Source organism: Capricornis sumatraensis, chromosome 7 (genome assembly GCF_032405125.1).
Source record: "Capricornis sumatraensis isolate serow.1 chromosome 7, serow.2, whole genome shotgun sequence".
Lineage (NCBI taxonomy): Eukaryota > Metazoa > Chordata > Mammalia > Artiodactyla > Bovidae > Capricornis > Capricornis sumatraensis.
Genome location: NC_091075.1, coordinates 49,302,151 through 49,322,164, shown reverse-complemented (window position 1 = coordinate 49,322,164; position 20,014 = coordinate 49,302,151). Strand labels below are relative to the sequence as shown.

At 36.2% G+C, this 20,014-nt stretch overlaps 1 non-coding gene across 1 annotated transcript; it reads left to right on the top strand.

Moving 5' to 3' along the window:
• The first annotated feature begins 365 nt into the window (after positions 1-365).
• Positions 366-437, top strand: TRNAL-CAA (transfer RNA leucine (anticodon CAA)). The gene has a single exon. It is a non-coding gene; the product is annotated as a tRNA-Leu (tRNA).
• Positions 438-20,014: the final 19,577 nt, after the last annotated feature.

The following is a 20,014-nucleotide window of genomic DNA, read 5'->3' as shown; positions in this document are numbered from 1 at the left end:
ACCCAGATTGTCTAGGATAGTCTCCTTTACTTAAAGTTGGCTGATCATAGATTCCGATCACATTTACAAAATACTTCCAGAGCAACACCTCGATTAATATTTGACTGGAAAATGTAGAACTGTGACTTAGTCCAAAGGGAATAAACTGACCATCACACTTGTCTTTTTTTTAAGCCCTCTGCTTTATGTGTCTAGCAGCAATCCATTGTAGTATAAAAGAGATTCATTCAGAATTACACTGCCACTTACCAACTGTGTGGGCTTTCTAATTTTCAGTTATCTTATTGGTACTTATTATTGGTAGTAGTTCATATACTTCACAGGTAGCCTGAGAAATATACATTATATAATGTATATAACAATGTTCCCTGGTGGCTCAGAGGTTAAAGCATCTGCCTCAAATGTGGGAGACCCGGGTTCGATCCCTGGGTAGGGAAGATCCCCTGGAGAAGGAAATGGCACCCCACTCCAGTACTCTTGCCTGGAGAATCCCATGGACAGAGAAGCCTGGTAGGCTACAGTCCACGGGGTCGCAAAGAGTCGGACACGACTGAGCGAACTCACTTTCATTTTCTAGTGCTAGTTATGGGGTTGCCCAGAAGTCTAGACTAAGCCTTTAAACATCTCAAACACATACACATTCACAGAAATAAAATTCCTACAAAAGTAAAAATAGTTAAAATTTATTGAATATGTAGTTTGTATCAGAAAATATCATCTAACATTGTTATATACATTTTATAATGTATATTTCTCAGGGTACCTGTGAAGTATATGAACTATTACCAATAATAAGTACCAATAAGATAATTGAAAATTAGAAAGCCCACACAGTTGGTAAGTGGCAGACACAGGATTATAACTGTAGTCTACTTAAATTTGGAGCCATGTTTTTAAATATTATGTAGAAATTTTAATGAGAAAGAGGAATACAGTAAAAAATAATTGAACTATGTTAACTATGCAATACAACAGAATACAACGTACACTTGTAAATTCAATTAGGTGTGTGAAGTTTATAAATTATTTTTCGAAATTTGTCACAAAAATTCTTTTGTTTTACAAAGACAAGAGCAGATTATAATTGTGTTCACCAGTAATTTATGTATTTGGAGGGTTTTAAACTCAGCTTCTCAAAAATAGTCTCATTTTGATATATTGAACATTTGGCGCAACATTCATTCAGTATAAATTTTTACCAGCCAATTAACAGCATCATGCTAGGAACTTGCATCTCTTTTGTAGTGAAATATAAACAAAATTTATCAGTCATTTACTTCCCACTTCAAATAAACTAAAATACACTTTGCAAGAGATGTTTGTCAGGTCTAAAGGTCACTTAGAACTTAAGTTAAATACAGTCTCTAGAGGCTGCAGGAAAGTGTTTACCCAAACTCAGACATCTTTATAAAAGCTCTAAAGTGCTTTAGAGTTTTCAGGCAATGGCCTTGAATCACACTTCACAAATGTATGGTAAACATATTGCATTTTAAAAGAATATCAAAGCATATTTCAAATGTTGTTAACCCTTCAAAATCTTTCCTAGTCTAAGGGCTAATATCACAGTTGAATATCCAACATCATAAATAATTGATGACTTCTGGTGCTTCTGTTTTACTTGTTTTGGTGGTTAGCTGCTTCATGATGAAGAAGTAAATCATGTCATCCCTACTACTTTATGATGATAAATTATTCAGAGCTCTATGATTTCATCTGATAATTCAACTGTTCTTTATTGCCCTCTTATTTTCCTCCAGGTGCTCTCCTCACAGTTGCCAATAAAAGTACTGATCAAACTACACACTTCGTCCTTTCATTAAGATTATTCTCTAGTATGATGGAGTTACAGAAAATAAATATAGAATTAAATTTCAGATTGTAATGAAAAGCTACAGTGAAAATGAACACAGTGATGTGGAGAAACCAACATTTAAATTGATGTAATCATTAGTTCAGTCGCTCTGTCATGTCCAACTCTTTGAGACCCCGTGGACTGCAGCACGCCAGGCTTCCCGGTGCATTACTAACTCCTGGAGCTTGTTCAAACTCATGACCATTGAGTCAGTGATGCCATCTAACCATCTCATTCTCTGTTGTCCTGTTCTCCTCCTGCCTTCAGTCTTTCCCAGTATCAGTCTTTTCCATTGAATCAGTTCTTCACATCAGGTGGCCAAAGTAATGGAGCTTCAGCTTCAGCATCAGTCCTTCCAGTGAATATTCAGGACTGATTTCCTTTAGGATTGAATGGTTTGATCTCCTTGCAATCCAAAGGACTCTCAAGAGTTTTCTTCAACACCACAGTTCAAAAGCATCAATTCTTTGGCACTCAGCTTTCTTTATGGTACAACTCTTACATCCACACATGACTACTGAAAAAACCATAGCTTTGACTCAGTTTAGTTCAGTTCAGTCATTCAGCTGTGTCTGACTCTTTGTGACCCCATGGACTGCAGCACACCAGGCCTCCCTGTCCATTACTAACTCCCAGAGTTTACTCAAACTCATGTTCATTAAGTCAGTGATGCCATCCAACCATCTCATCCTCTGTCATCCCCTTTTCTTCCCGCCTTCTATCTTTCCCGGCATCAGGGTCTTTTCAAATGAGTCAGTTCTTCACATTAGGTGGCCAAAGTATTGGAGTATCAACTTCAACATCAGTCCTTTCAAAGAATATTCAGGACTGATTTCCTTTAGGATGGACTGGTTGGGTCTCCTTGCAGTCCAAGGGACTCTCAAGAGTCTTCTCCAACACCACAGTTCAAAAGCATCAATTCTTCAGCACTCAGCTTTCTTTAAAGTCGAACTCTCACATCCATACATGACTACTGGAAAAACCATAGCCTTGACTAGATGGACCTTTGTTAGCAAAGTAATGTCTCTGCTTTTGAATATGCTATCTAGGTTGGTCATAACTTTTCTTCCAAGGAGTAAGCGTCTTTTAATTTCATGGCTGCAGTCACCATCTGCAGTGATTTTGGAGCCCCCCAAAATAAAGTCTATCACTGTTTCCACTGTTTCCCCATCTATTGGTCATGAAGTGATGGGACCAGATACCATAATGTTAGTTTTTTGAATGTTGAGTTTTAAGCCAGCTTTTTCACTCTCCTCTTTCACTTTCATCAGGAAGCTCTTTAGTTCTTATGCCATAAGGGTGGTGTCATCTGCACATCTGAGGTTATTGATATTTCTCCCAGAAATCTTGATGCACTCACAATCTCTTCCAAATTTTAAGTTCTGATTTTATGTTTAAGAACTCAAACCAGAAATCACCATTTTCTAGATGTCATTCTAGATACTTTAAGGTAGTATTTTGAAGTGGCCCATGAAGCTTGTATGAGTTTTCCAGAGATAAAGTAAAAAGAAAAAAAAAGATACAGAATCAGTGGCTTAAAGATTATTTTGCCAACAAAGGTCAATCTAATCAAGGCAATGGTTTTTCCATTGGTCATGTATGGATGTGAGAGTTGGACTGTGAAGAAAGCTGAGCACCAAAGAATTGATGCTTTTGAACTGTGGTGTTGGAGAAGACTCTTGAGAGTCCCTTGGACTGCAAGGAGATCCAACCAGTCTATCCTAAAGGAGATCAGTCCTGGGTGTTCTTTGGAAAGAATGATGCTAAAGGAAAACTCCAGTACTTTGGCCACCTCATGCAAAAAGTTGACTTATTGGAAAAGACTCTGATGCTGGGAGGGATTGGGGGCAGGAGGAGAAGGGGATGACAGAGGATGAGATGGCCGGATGGCATCACCGACTCAATGGACATGAGTTTGAGTGAACTCCAGGAGATGGTGATGGACAGGGAGGCCTGACATGCTGTGATTCATGGGGTCTCAAAGAGTTGGACACGACTGAGCGACTGAATTGAACTGAATACTGGCTGCACTTTGACTTAATCACCTTCTTATATGTCCTACTTCCAAATGTAGCCACATTTTAAGATACTGGGGATTAGGGCTTAAACATGAGTTTGGTAGGGTATAATTCAGCTCATAACAAAACCCAATCTGGGTTTTTTCCTTTTTTTTTGCAATTAAGTAGAAGGTTTTTATTAACATAAGGGAAATACAGGGAAGGAGGCAGTAGGAATAACAAAAACAAAGGCATATGCATCAATAAGCACAGGGAGCTTGACTTTTCAAGGGAATTCTGTGTGTATAATCCTTTAGGGTTTTTACATCTAGCAGTTGGCTTGAATTATACTAGGAACATGGTCCCTGAACTTCTAAAGTTGAAGTCATTCCTAATGCTGATGTTGCAGTTATTGGAGTAGCATATACGATATACAACAGTGGGTCAAGTAAGAATGATAGTATTAACCAATCTTTTTCTGTAAATAGGACCAGTCTGAGATAAGGACCATTATCAATACATATATATAATACATATATGTGTATACAAATATGCATATAATCATTATGTACATATATATACATATTTATACCTGCATATGTGTATATATTAATATTATAGCAATAGGTAGATATACTGTAATCCTTGCAACACCATAATCCTTTCAATACTATAAATTTGGAGTTACTCTATCTGATTTGTAGATGCAGAACCTGACATTCAGAGAGGTTAAACCATCTTCCCTAGATTATAGAGGCAGAGGGAATGGCAGAGATATGATTTGAAGTCACCATTGTCTGACTCCAAAGCCAACATGTGGTTCTTCTTTTATTTAGGAGGTAAAATATTACCTCCTCCAAGGATGAAAATCCTGTTCTCAGGCCTGGTTACATTTTGTATATGCTTGCTGTATGATAGAAGCATGAGCTATGTTTATGCAAGTATCTGGGCACCAATATGATTATCCATAGTGAAGGACAAGGAAGCCTGGAGTGCTGCACTCCATGGGGTCGCAAAGAGTTGGACACAACTTAATGTCTGAATGCAACAATAATGATTATCCAACTCTTTCCCACTTTTCAGATTTACCTTCCAGAATGTTTCATAGATATTGACCTCAACTAGTTGAATCAACTATTTGACCTATGTACAATTTTACTACATTAAAACAGAGAAGATAGTTTCTGAACCAATACTTCCCAGGTTCTCAATAAAACAAAGGAAGTCAAGATTTCAAAATAGAACATTTCCATTTTGTTTCAGATCAGACTTCTGGCTTAATAATCTGCCCTGCTTTACAAGGCAAGATTGCTTACAGGAGACATTAATACTGAATAACAAGTTAATCATTCATGAAAAAACTAAAGGGTTACACAGCCAACTAAATCAGAACCCCCTGTGATGTGTAAAAAAAGTGATGAAGCCATAGGAAAAAGAGTAGGAAGCGACAACCCGAACCAGAGGAGCAAGGATTGCCATCTGGTCTATCTGATATCTCCCACATCCTCCAGTGACTGTGGCTGCCTGATGGAGTGAAGTAAAATGGGATACTTTTGGGGTGGAAACCTGGAAAAATGAAAGGTCACATTCACCATATAGAGCCTTCACTCCATTGGTTAATGTCTATCCTGCCTTGAAGGGCTGATGATTCAATTAGTAATATATGGGGCCAGCACACCTGTGAAAGGGATTAGTGCCGGGAGGGTCAAGCATAGGGAGTATGTAGAAATTGACAGTCTAATTTAAACAGAGCAAAACAAAAGAGAGTTAAATGATAGATAATGTGTTCTCTGTGGCAAGAACTAGAGCAGGGGGAAAATGAGGTCTAGTTCTAATGAATAATCACTTAACTATTTTATAACAAAAGTAGGAACTAATGAATTGATAATCCAGTTTTTAATCTTTCTTACACAAAATAGGGGCTTCCCTGGTGGCTCAGATGGTAAAGATTATGCCTGCAATACAGGAGACCTGGGTTCAATGCCTGGGTTGGGAAAATCCTTTGGAGAAAAGATTGGCAACCCACTCCAGTATTCTTTCCTGTAGAATTCCATGGACAGAGGAGCCTGACAGGCTATAGTCCAGGGGATCACAAAGAGCTGGACACAACTGAGCGACTCTTTCTTTCTACATGAAATAGGGACTATTTTCATATGTATATAAAACACTATAGTTATAAGTCACAATTTTTCAATCTTGGTGTATACAAATTTGGATCCAAATAATTCTATATTGTGAGTAACTATCCTGTGTATTGTAGGATGATTAGCAGTATCCCTGGCCTCAACTCACTAGATTCTAAATGCAATCTGTTATAATCTTAACAACCACGGATGTCTCCAGAAATTTCTCCTAGGGGAAAAATATCACCCATGGTTGAGAAACATTAGTCTAGATAATCCAGATAGATGAATACATTTCAACCACAGTCAAATTGCCTTGTTATATCAAATCAGGGCATAATGATATTATTTACCCTACTAAATAGGCATGATGTCTAAGCCTGAAAAATATTGGGATGACACCTATACTCATTCCCAGAGCTAGATCTTCACGGGGATGATTTGCTCCCAGGAGAAAATTAACTGTATATTCAATCCATTTGGACTCTTCTTTGATAAGAGAGAAAGAAAACAGTTCCTGAGGTATGATACAGGCCCAAAGATCTATATTTCTGTCCCCCAAATTCTATATTTCTGTCCTCTATCTTCTTTTGGATCTCTCTCTCTCTCTCCCCTTCCCCTCCCTATTGAAAGAAAAAAGTGGAAATTCAGTATAAATAACAGTTCCATTTGTGCAACTTGCCTACTGCTAGCCAAATGATGAAGTTAATATGATATAATTTTTCTAAAACTTATACTGCCTTCTTGCTCTTTTAAATTCACTTTATGATTGTAAGGGATTTCAAGAGTCCACTATAGTTTGTACATATTTTTTTTCATGATGCCTCTAACTTACTAAAAAAAGAATTTATCAGTACTTTTGTTCACTGAAATTCAATTTTTTTTGTACTCAAATACATGAAGCTTCCAAAACAGCAAGGAATCCAATAGCAACAGTCAAAATACATTCTATGCAATGTGAAAATGACCGGCTGTATGGGGAAACTTGCAGGACAGGGAAATAGACATATTTCTGCTGATATATAGATAGCATTTTAAAATGTTTGCAAAACCACTCATTTCAAAAGTATTCAAGCCAGTACACATCATTTCTTAAAATGTCAGATAAAATTTTAGGTAATATGGAAGATAAATCCCTTTATAGAATACTGTAGTTTAATTTGTGGAGCAAATAAGGTAAGTTTCCCTAAGAAAAAAGCAGTCTGATGAAATTAAAATAAATTATGTTTATTTTTAATATAAAATGAAAAGAATTGATGAATTTATGTGTAAAAATGGTTTCCATGAGGGTAAGTTTTTACTGAATAGCTTGCAATTGCCAGACAAAACAGTAGATATATGATATGAATGTGTACTTATCATATATGCAAATATATATGGATATATTAATATATACATGTATATTTGTTAATCACATCAAGGTGAGCTTTTGAGAAGTAGTATAGTGTAATAATTATTGAATGGTTATGAGTAATTCTTAACAAATGTGATTTTTATTTTTTTTTACCAGGACAAGCATTTAGACTACATTTCTTTTTTTTAATTTTTAATGTTTTTAACTTTTTATTTTATGTTGGAGTATAGCCATTTAATAATGTTGTGATCATTTCAGGTGAATATCAGAGGGCCTCACCATACACACAGACACACACACACACACACACACACACACACAGACACACACACACATATATATACATGTATCCATTCTCTCCCAAACTCCCCTCACATTCAGGCTGCCACATAACTTTGAACACAGTTCCCTATACTATACTGTATGACCTTGTTCATTATTCATTTTAAATATCGCAGCATGTACATGTCAATCCCAAACTCCCTAAGTATCTCTTCCCCCTATTCTTCCCCATTAACAACCATACTTTCATTCCTAGATTATGTTTCTAATGCTTTCTGACAATAAGATGCAGTTTTGTGATAAAGTTTCAGGCAATGGCATATAGGCAGAAGTGTTGCAAAACTTAGAAAGTTCACCCATAAAATTCCTGCACAATTCTGCGACCCTCTCTTGGCTCTAGGGCTGGCTAGACGCACTAGATCCGAGAAGACTGTGAAACTCTGGAAGACTACAAATAGCATCTAGATGGAAGAAATCTGGGTTGTGAGTGACAGCCATGTGCACTCCCTCCTCTCTTGCCTTAAGTCATGATGGAAACAAGAAATAAACTTTTATGTTGTTCATCAACCGAGATTTGGGGGTTATCTGCTAGCAACTTCTAAAAAATGCTGTTACCGTATCTCCAAGTTCTTACCATTTAAGAGATCTTCAGCCTGACTTCCCATTGCGAGAACCAGAACCCTTTTTTGTTTTTGCCTAAAGGATGTTTACTTTGGCCACCTGATGGGAAGAGCCAACCCACTGGAAAAGACCCTAATGCTGGGAAAGATTGAAGGCAGGAGAAGGGGCCGCCAGAGGGTGAGATAGTTGGATGGCATAACTGACCTGATGGACATGAGTTTGAACAAACTCCAGGAGATAATGAAGGACAGGAAAGCCTGGCGTGCTATAGTTCATGGGGTCTCAAAGAGACAGACAGGACTTAGCAACTGAACAACAACAAAAGGCTGTTTGGCCACCAAAACACTTGTCTGTTCAGAAATTATAGGGAACTTGTCCCTATAATTTACTACTGCCCTTCCCTGGAAGCCCTCAACTAATGACTGAGGGCATTTTCCAGCAATTTCCCCTCTCCTGGACCCTCCTGTAGGATACTTTTGAAGCAAGTCTCACCTAGATTCCAGAATTTCCTGAGCTCCTGTGACCCATTGTGGTTTCTGACCGAATAATAGCCTTTGCTGCCTGCCTGCCCCCCTTCCCTGTCTTGTATTCTTGCTCCTCTCCCATACCACTTACACTCGCATCCTTGTCAGGGGTATGCCTTGAGAAAATCCCAAACTAATGCAAATATTTAACCTTTCTAGACTGTTATGAAGAGCTTTACATCCAGTTATTCATTAGTCTAATTTGGCTTGAACCTTTCTTTCCTAGCATTATAAATAGAGATAGCACAATCAAATTTTCTAAATGACCATGTTTTCCCCTGAAACATATGGGTCATAACAGTAGTTATTTCATAGCGTTCTTATAAAGACTAGAGGTGATAAAAATAATAACTTTGTAAATTGTCTAGTGTAACAGTGAGTACTGGCTAAATGATGTCATTCTTGTTATTGTTACATAGGTAGGTCAGCTAGTAGTGGAAGTGGCATTTAAACAGCAGTATCTTTGTGCCAGTACCATACTGTTTTGATGACTGTGGCTTTGTAGTAGAGCCTGAAGTCAGGCAAGTTGATTCCTCCAGTTCCATGCTTCTTTCTCAAGATTGGTTTGGCAATTCGAGGTGTTTTGTATTTCCATACAAATCTTGAAATTATTTGTTCTAGTTCTGTGAAAAATATGGCTGGTAGCTTGATAAGGATTGCATTGAATTTGTAAATTGCTTTGGGTAGTATACTCATTTTCACTATATTGATTCTTTCAATCCATGAACATGGTATATTTCTCCATCTATTAGTGTCCTCTTTGATTTCTTTCATCAGTGTTTTATAGTTTTCTATATATAGGTCTTTAGTTTCTTTGGGTAGATATATTCCTAAGTATTTTATTCTTTTCGTTGCAATGGTGAATGGAATTGTTTCCTTAATTTCTTTTTCTACTTTCTCATTATTAGTGTATAGGAATGCAAGGGATTTCTGTGTGTTGATTTTATATCCTGCAACTTTACTATATTCATTGATGAGCTCTAGTAATTTTCTGGTGGAGTCTTTAGGGTTTTCCATGTAGAGGATCATGTCGTCTGCAAACAGTGAGAGTTTTACTTCTTCTTTTCCAATTTGGATTCCTTTTATTTCTTTTTCTGCTCTGATTGCTGTGGCCAAAACTTCCAGAACTATGTTGAATAGTAGTGGTGAAAGTGGACACCCTTGTCTTGTTCCTGACTTTAGGAGAAATGCTTTCAATTTTTCACCATTGAAGATAATGTTTGCTGTGGGTTTGTCATATATAGCTTTTATTATGTTGAGGTATGTTCCTTCTATTCCTGCTTTCTGGAGAGTTTTTATCATAAATGGATGTTGAATTTTGTCAAAGGCCTTCTCTGCATCTATTGAGATAATCATATGGTTTTTATTTTTCAATTTGTTAATGTGGTGAATTACATTGACTGATTTGCGGATATTGAAGAATCCTTGCATCCCTGGGATAAAGCCCACTTGGTCATGGTGTATGATCTTTTTAATATGTTGTTGGATTCTGATTGCTAGAATTTTGTTGAGGATTTTTGCATCTATATTCATCAGTGATATTGGCCTGTAGTTTTCTTTTTTTGTGACATCTTTGTCAGGTTTTGGGATTAGGGTGATGGTGGCCTCATAGAATGAGTTTGGAAGTTTACCTTCCTCTGCAATTTTCTGGAAGAGTTTGAGTAGGATAGGTGTTAGCTCTTCTCGAAATCTTTGGTAGAATTCAGCTGTGAAGCCGTCTGGACCTGGGCTTTTGTTTGATGGAAGATTTCTGATTACAGTTTCAATTTCCGTGCTTGTGATGGGTCTGTTAAGATTTTCTATTTCTTCCTGGTTCAGTTTTGGAAAATTGTACTTTTCTAAGAATTTGTCCATTTCTTCCACGTTGTCCATTTTATTGGCGTACAACTGCTGATAGTAGTCTCTTATGATCCTTTGTATTTCTGTGTTGTCTGTTGTGATCTCTCCATTTTCATTTCTAATTTTATTGATTTGATTTTTCTCTCTTTGCTTCTTGATGAGTCTGGCTAGTGGTTTGTCAATTTTATTTATCCTTTCAAAGAACCAGCTTTTGGCCTTGTTAATTTTTGCTATGGTCTCTTTTGTTTCTTTAGCATTTATTTCTGCCCTAATTTTTAAGATTTCTTTCCTTCTACTAACTCTGGGGTTCTCCAATTCTTCCTTTTCTAGTTGCTTTAGTTGTAGAGTTAGGTTATTTATTTGACTTTTTACTTGTTTCTTGAGGTATGCCTGTATTGCTATGAACTTTCCTCTTAGCACTGCTTTTATAGTGTCCCACAGGTTTTGGGTTGTTGTGTTTTCATTTTCATTAGTTTCTATGCATATTTTGATTTCTTTTTTGATTTCTTCTGTGATTTGTTGGTTATTCAGAAGTGTGTTGTTCAAGCTCCATATGTTGGAATTTTTAGTAGTTTTTCTCCTGTAATTGAGATCTAATCTTAATGCATTATGGTCAGAAAAGATGCTTGGAATGATTTCGATTTTTTTGAATTTATCAAGTTTAGATTTATGGCCCAGGATGTGATCTATCCTGGAGAAGGTTCCATGAGCACTTGAAAAAAAGGTGAAATTCATTGTTTTGGGGTGAAATGTCCTATAGATATCAATTAGGTCTAATTGATCTAATGTATCATTTAAAGTTTGCGTTTCTTTGTTAATTTTCTGATTAGTTGATCTGTCCATAGGTGTGAGTGGGGTATTAAAGTCTCCCACTATTATTGTGTTATTGTTGATTTCCCCTTTCATACTTGTTAGCATTTGTCTTACATATTGTGGTGCTCCTATATTGGGTGCATATATATTTATAATTGTTATATCTTCTTCTTGGATTGACCCTTTGATCATTATGTAATGGCCTTCTTTGTCTCTTTTCACAGCCTTTGTTTTAAAGTCTATTTTATCATATATGAGTATTGCCACTCCTGCTTTCTTTTGGTCTCTATTTGCGTGGTATATCTGTTTCCAGCCCTTCACTTTCAGTCTGTATGTGTCCCTTGTTTTGAGGTGGGTCTCTTGTAAGCAGCATATAGAGGGGTCTTGTTTTTGTATCCATTCGGCCAGTCTTTGCCTTTTGGTTGGGGCGTTCAACCCATTTACGTTTAAGGTAATTATTGATAAGTATGATCCAGTTACCATTTACTTTATTGTTTTGGGTTCGGGTTTATACACCCTTTTCGTGTTTCCTGTCTAGAGAATATCCTTTAGAATTTGTTGGAGAGCTGGTTTGGTGGTGCTGAATTCTCTCAGCTTTTGCTTGTCTGTAAAGCTTTTGATTTCTCCTTCGTATTTGAATGAGATCCTTGCTGGGTCAATGGAACAAAATAGAAAGCCCAGAGATAAATCCACACACATATGGACACCTTATCTTTGACAAAGGAGGCAAGAATATACAATGGAGTAAAGACAATCTCTTTAACAAGTGGTGCTGGGAAAACTGGTCAACCACTTGTAAAAGAATGAAACTAGATCACTTTCTAACACCGCACACAAAAATAAACTCAAAATGGATTAAAGGTCTAAATGTAAGACCAGAAACTATAAAACTCCTAGAGGAGAACATAGGCAAAACACTCTCCGACATAAATCACAGCAGGATCCTCTATGATCCACCTCCCAGAATTCTGGAAATAAAAGCAAAAATAAACAAATGGGATCTAATTAAAATTAAAAGCTTCTGCACAACAAAGGAAAATATACGCAAGGTGAAAAGATAGCCTTCTGAATGGGAGAAAATAATAGCAAATGAAGCAACTGACAAACAACTAATCTCAAAAATATACAAGCAACTTATGCAGCTCAATTCCAGACAAATAACTGACCCAATCAAAAAATGGGCCAAAGAACTAAATAGACATTTCTCCAAAGAAGACATACGGATGGCTAACAAACACATGAAAAGATGCTCAACATCACTCATTATCAGAGAAATGCAAATCAAAACCACAATGAGGTACCACTTCACACCAGTCAGAATGGCTGCGATCCAAAAATCTGCAAGCAATAAATGCTGGAGAGGGTGTGGAGAAAAGGGAACCCTCCTACACTGTTGGTGGGAATGCAAACTAGTACAGCCACTATGGAGAACAGTGTGGAGATTCCTTAAAAAATTGCAAATAGAACTACCTTATGACCCAGCAATCCCACTGCTGGGCATACACACCGAGGAAACCAGAATTGAAAGAGACACATGTACCCCAATGTTCATCGCAGCACTGTTTATAATAGCCAGGACATGGAAACAACCTAGATGTCCATCAGCAGATGAATGGATAAGAAAGCTTTGGTACATGTACACAATGGAGTATTACTCAGCTGTTAAAAAGAATTCATTTGAATCAGTTCCGATGAGATGGATGAAACTGGAGCCGATTATACAGAGTGAAGTAAGCCAGAAAGAAAAACACCAATACAGTATACTAACACATATATATGGAATTTAGAAAGATGGCAATGACGACCCTGTATGCAAGACAGGAAAAAAGACACAGCTGTGTATAAAGGACTTTTGGACTCAGAGGGAGAGGGAGAGGGTGGGATGATTTGGGAGAATGGCATTCTATCATGTATACTATCATGTAAGAATTGAATTGCCAGTCTGTCTGACGCAGGATACAGCATGCTTGGGGCTGGTGCATGGGGATGACCCACAGAGATGTTATGGGGAGGGAGTTGGGAGGGGGGTTCATGTTTGGGAACACATGTAAGAATTAAAGATTTTAAAATTAAATTTAAAAAATTAATTAAAAAAAATAATAAAATAAAATAAAATAAAATAAACAGCAGTATCTTTCTGGGTAACACTTTGTCTTGTGGTATGACAACTCTTGATAATTACCATGTGTTACTGAAGTTATTTCTGAAATGTCTAATTTCAGGTTTGATTTTGTATCAAAGTTGTACATGTACATAATTTAGAATAAAATAGTTTTGCAAGGTTTATATTGAGAAATACTAATTGTACCTATCTCCCTTCCTGATTTCCTCTCCCCAAAGACAACCAATTTTATCCTACTATTCTTTTGATATTTATCCTTATTTGTCTACATGACATTCTTATATTGTTATTTAATGACTTTGCTTTAGGCATGATCTACTGATGTCCCACATCCTTCCTATAACCAAACTTCACAACATAGCTCTACCATTTTATATTTACTCAGCATTAATATCATGTTGACTATGTAAAGCAAAACATAATTGAACTACATCAGTTGGCTTACATTTTTTATGTAGCTACTAAGTTCCAAATTGTCTATTACCAATTGTCCTCTCTAATGACATTGAGATCTATCAGGTATCCTATTCAGTGTGTCTTCTTAGAGGAAAAAAATAAAATGGTGTTATCTGATGTGCATAATCTTGATGCTCTGGTTATAAAAAACATTTCTTAGTCTAGCCTACAATTATCATTAGAAACTTAAAGACCATGTTAGTTTACATAGTGTATGTACCACAGCATTAATCTAAAAGTTATTTTTTAATCTGTAATTCAAGACTGAGATGTGACACAAAGTCATAGCAAATGCAACATTCCACAAACAAAACATTAAGGATCATGGCTCAGAAATTTGGGGGTTCTCATTCCTTAAAGAGGAAGAGCCAAAACCTGACAATTAAGGCCTACTACATTCACAGTACTCCAGGCAAACTGAACTACTGTTTTTCCATAGCTACTTAATATTTTCCCAGCTCTCTGACTCTGTCCATGAGTTTTCTCTACCTTAAAATATTTTTATTTATTCAAGATTCTTGTGGAAGTAGTCATTTTCATTTTGAGATCTAATATCAGTATATTTAATGAAAAAATATATTATGGTTATTTATGCATTGTTGAGAAGACTCTTGAGAGTCCCTTGGACTGCAAGGAGATCCAACCAGTCCATTCTGAAGGAGATCAGCCCTGGGATTTCTTTGGAAGGAATGATGCTAAAGCTGAAACTCCAGTACTTTGGCCACCTCATGCGAAGAGTTGACTCATTGGAAAAGACTCTGATGCTGGGAGGGATTGGGGCCAGGAGAAGGGGATGACAGAGGATGAGATGGCTGGATGGCATCACTGACCTGATGGACATGAGTCTGAGTGAACTCCGGGAGATGGTGATGGACAGGAGGCCTGGAGTGCTGCAATTCAAAGGTCGCAAAGAGTCGGACATGACTGAGTGACTGAACTGAACTGAACTGATGCATTGTTATCTCCTCCTACTAGACTATCAACTCTTTGAGGACAGGACAGTGTTTCATTCAGCTTTTAATTTCTAAATCTCCTCCCAAATCGCATTTGGAAAAGAAATACAAAATAAACATCATCTGCAATAAATTTATAGAATGATATTATATTCACATCACATACATAAAAATTGCATCTCAAGGTTTACTGTTTGCTTTCTTGAATACACATTTCCTGACCTACTTCGTAAGAAAATTTTGAATTTCATCTGGACACTTAAATAAAGAGTAGTTTTTGTACCTTCACTTAAAATTATGTGTGATCATCTGACAAAATTCTAGCAAATAAGGTATAGAATTAAAGAGTGTGTCAGGAGATAATAAAGATGAATGTCCCATGCTAAAGAAATACTCAAAAGGAAATATGTTTATCAAAAAATTGGTAAGTTTTATATATTAATTAGATATATACACTATATTTTCCCTAGTGTATAGTTTGCATTTTTAATTGCTTAATGCTTTCTTTTGGTTAACAGATACCTTAGTTTTAATTAAGTTCAATGTATTAAACTTTTCTGATTAGTGTGTATTATGTTCTGTTTAGAAAATCTAATCACACATATAAAGATATTCTCCTGTGTTTTCTTCTAGAAGCTCTTTAACATTCATATTTATACTTGGATTAATAATTATTTTTATTTATATGGATATTTTATTTTTCAGCACTATTTATTGAAATTTTTAAAATCATCCTGTTATTATTAGTCCTATCAATTTTTTCCAGGCAGCACTTTCTAATAAATCACTTTCAAATGAATTATTGTTCTAAGGACCTGCATTTTCAGAAATCAACCTAAGACAGCCCTTGTTCCTGATCAATAATAGGTCTGCTGGGTATTATAAAGAGATTTATTTTGTCTTCTTGACCTTTTGAGGATACTATAGCATTACCTCCCTATTCTAAGTCGATGGTCTTGATATGCATGCTGTTAGTCTAAGTGATTTCTTTTTACAAAAAATATTGTATATTTAATGCATTTTTACCAACTATGTAATGCATATTCAGGCTTTCCAGGTGGCACAGTGGTAAAGAATCCTCCTGACAATGCAGGAGACATGGATTTGATCCCTGTGTTGGGAAGATTCACCAGAGAAGGAGATGGCAATCCCCTCCAATATTCTTGCCTGGAAAATTCCATGGACAGAAAAGCCTGGTAGGCTACAGTCCATAGGATTGCAAAGAGCTGGACATGGCTGAGCATACACACACACACACACACACACACACACAATGCATATGCATAAAACTGCATGCACATAAATAAAGCACTGATGAAAGTATATACCTACCCATATGTTCTTAAGACCCACCAATTCCCATATCATTTCTGTCATTGCATTTATATGCAGTTACATACATTTTTTTACCTGAGTAAGTGAAGTCGCTCAGTAGTATCTGACTCTTTGCAACCCCATGGACTGTAGCCTAACCAGGTTCCTCCATCCATGGGATTTTCCAGGCAAGAATACTGGAGTGGGTTGTCATTTCCTTCTCCAGGAGATCTTCCCAACCCAGGGATTGAACCCAGGTCTCCCTCATTGTAGGTATATGCTTTACCATCTGAGCCACCATATAATATCATATTATACATGCTTAAACTAATTGGTTTATTTTGTTACTTACTTCTAGTTTAAAGTATTTGTTCTGTTATAGTCAGAAAATTTCTGCCTTTAGTTTAAGATGTGGTTCTTACAGATGGCATTTTCTTTCTGGTTGCTTTTAAAGTGTTTTCATTGACTTTGGTGTTTTGCTGGATCAGACTTGTGTGACTCACAATGGATTGTTTTCATCAGTTCTGCTCAAGACTCACTGTTTGTCAAAATAAAGAATACCTGTGTTTTGTTAGCTCTGAAAATTCTCAACCATGATTTCCCTTTCCATTTTCTACTAAAATATATTCTAAGAATGCTGTCTCCCTCCAGACCTATTAGAAATACATTACATCCTCTAAGTCTTCATTCTTTGAATTTTAGTCTTGTTACATTTTCCATCTTTTTAGATATTTCATTTTATATAATTGGCTTATATATACTTCAATTTGACTAATTCTCAACTATGTCATTTTCTAATTTTAAATTGTGATCATTTTTATTTGTGTAACGTCTAGTTCAGTATTTTTCAGATCCCGTGTTTTACGCATTGCATCTTTTTTATGTTTGTGTTTCAACTCCTTATAATTGTGAGTATGCTTATTATATTACTATATCCTCTTTAGGAATGTATTTTGATTATATTAAACTCTTGAGGCTGAGACTTCTCTGTTGTTCAATTGTGGGAATGCCTGACGAGATACATTTTACATTCATTTACTTCTCCTGGCTTCCAACAAGTTTCAAGTTTCACTGGTTTGAGAAGGCTCACTGGCTGTCTCTCTCTCTCTCTCTCTCTCTCCTTGTTCTGAGAGTTTTAAAAACATGCAAGCAGGACAAAATCAAGTCACAAATTTAAAAGGATATAAACTTTGCCTTTCCAGTTCTCAGATTAGACTTTTTTAACTTGGCTAACTGACAAAGCAGATAAACATAGAATTTTTTAAAAAGCTGTATTGGTTTTAGCTGTTGTTTTTCATTAGCTGGAGGGTAGGTTTGTTTCTACATAGAAAGTGCAAAGTGCAGACATTTAAAGATTTTCGTTATATCCTCTTTCCTGGGTCAAATATGTAACTTAGTTTGCTGATTCCTCAAATGGACATTAAAAGTGAGACTATTGCAGAAAAAGGCAAATAGCCCCACACACCCATCCCCACCCCAGAGGTATCTGTCATTTGAGCTCAAGTCCTGGGTGCTCTGGTTTTCATTTTTCTCTTGGTTTTAGCAGTTGAAGAGGTTTGTTTTCCTTTCCCTCATCTCTCTTTTTCTCTCCTTGCTTCCTTTTTACTTTCCTTCCTTCTCTCCTTTGCTTCTTTCTTTCTTTCTATATGGCTCAGGTAAGATTGATTTATTAGGCTTCTAAAGCTTCCGCCTTTTGTAAATTTTAAATGTAACCTACCAACTCTCTTATATTTTTTCACATATACTTTTAGGCCTTCATTAGAAAGTTAATTCCCCTGTTATACACTTGGTTAGCTCATTTTCTGTCATTTGCTTCAGCTTATGAATGCTTACAGGAGCGTTTTTCAGAATCATGTGTCATTACCTCAAATCACATTCAACTGTATCAATTATCATGTTGCTTTAAATGTACTATAAATATCTGCAGCTGAATCATTTACAGTTTGGTCAATTTTTAACAAAATTTATCAATTTTTATGAAAAATATGAGAATGCTTTGCTGAGTAGAGCAATGACTTTTTATTTTTAATTTTATTTTTTGTTGGTAATAAATGTGTCATCCATACTTTTTAAAAAGTTACATTCATTTTCTGCAGCATTTCTAATTATTGGAGGATTCAATTCTGGGAGGTTGTCAGTTTTTATTATCTGTCATCAGCCTGGAACCCAGAAGTTCTGCAATATCTTAACTTTCAGGCTTGAAAATAAGGACCATTATTTTCATCCCTAAGACCTATTTGAAAAATGTAAGTTTTTCCATGTGATGATTCAAATAGCCTTTATGCCTGTATGCACTGCTCAGATGCAGAGACTACCATGTTTAATTGTCCCTCTTACAGACTGATTATGTAACTTGCTCAAGTTAAACATTAGCTGAAGAAAAGAAGCCGAGCTAGTGTTCCAGGTTTCTGTCTCTCAATCTTGGACCTTTTCCACATTCTGCCTGATTGTTCCCTTTTTTGTGAGGCCATGGGTTTCTGCCTTTGAAAGCAGATGAAAAAGAAGGGAGAGGGGAGAAAGAAAAGGAGGAGATGGAAGAGAGATATAAAGCAGAGGAGGAGGAATGGAAGAGGAGGAGGAAGTGGCAAAGAATAAGAAAAAAAATAATTTTAAGACCTAAAGAAGTTTTGATTACTTACTTGGACATTTCCAGAATCTGGTTGTATAACTGGGTTGTATAACTCCTCCTGGATCCAGCCTCAGGTCTCTCATTTGTAAGACAACTGTAATATCAAATTATCAGTATTGTTTTGATACAGAGAATTAGTATATAGAAAATATGTTTTGGAAAATTGAATATACAGGAGGTACTCAATAAATGAGCTACTTTAATATTGCAATTATTTTTCCTTTTTTTTCTTTCAGTTTTATTGAGATACAACTGACATACAGCACTATAAATAAGTTTAAGGTGTACAACAGAATGATTTGACTTATATATATCATGAAATGATTATTACAATGAAGGGGTTTAATGGACATCTATCATCTCATACAGATACAAAATTTGGGGGAAATGAAAAAAAGTTTTCCTTGTGATAAAAATCTTTAGGATCTATTCTCTTAACAACTTGCATTAGTAACTGAGGTGCCTTATGCATGCACATTCAGTGACTCTGTCATGTCCAACTCTTTGTGACCCCATGGACCATAGCCCACCAGGCTCCTCTGCCCACAGGATTTTTCAGGCAAGATTACTGAATGGACTACCATTTCTTCCTCTAGGGGATCTCCCTGACCCAGAGACTGAAACCCCATCTCTGGCATCTCCTCCATTGGCAGGTGGATTCTTTACCATTGTGACACCTGGGAAGCTCCCTGAAATGGCTTATAGTAATTATTAAAATTATTCTTTGAGAGCAATGCATTTTTTTTTAATTTTTATTTTTACTTTATTTTACTTTACAATACTGTATTGGTTTTGCCATACCTTGACATGAATCCACCACGGGTGTACATGCGTTTTGAACCCTTTACTTCTTGTCTGCTACAGTGTCTTTCATAAAATAGCCATGACATTTCAGTAAGGGTATAGTTGAATTATGGTCATTGTCATGCTCCTAAGTACTTGTATCTTAGCCACTGAAGTATAATTGAGACATCTTTTCACATACTTATGAATACCAATTTTTAATCTCCAAAGCATTTTGCATTGAAACTTCTTAAAAGTTTCATGGCTTTTCACATTCTAAAACTTATTTTCCAAGTTACTGAATGTGTACTAATTTAGTCCTAGAGATCTGATTTTTTAAAATTCAGTGTAG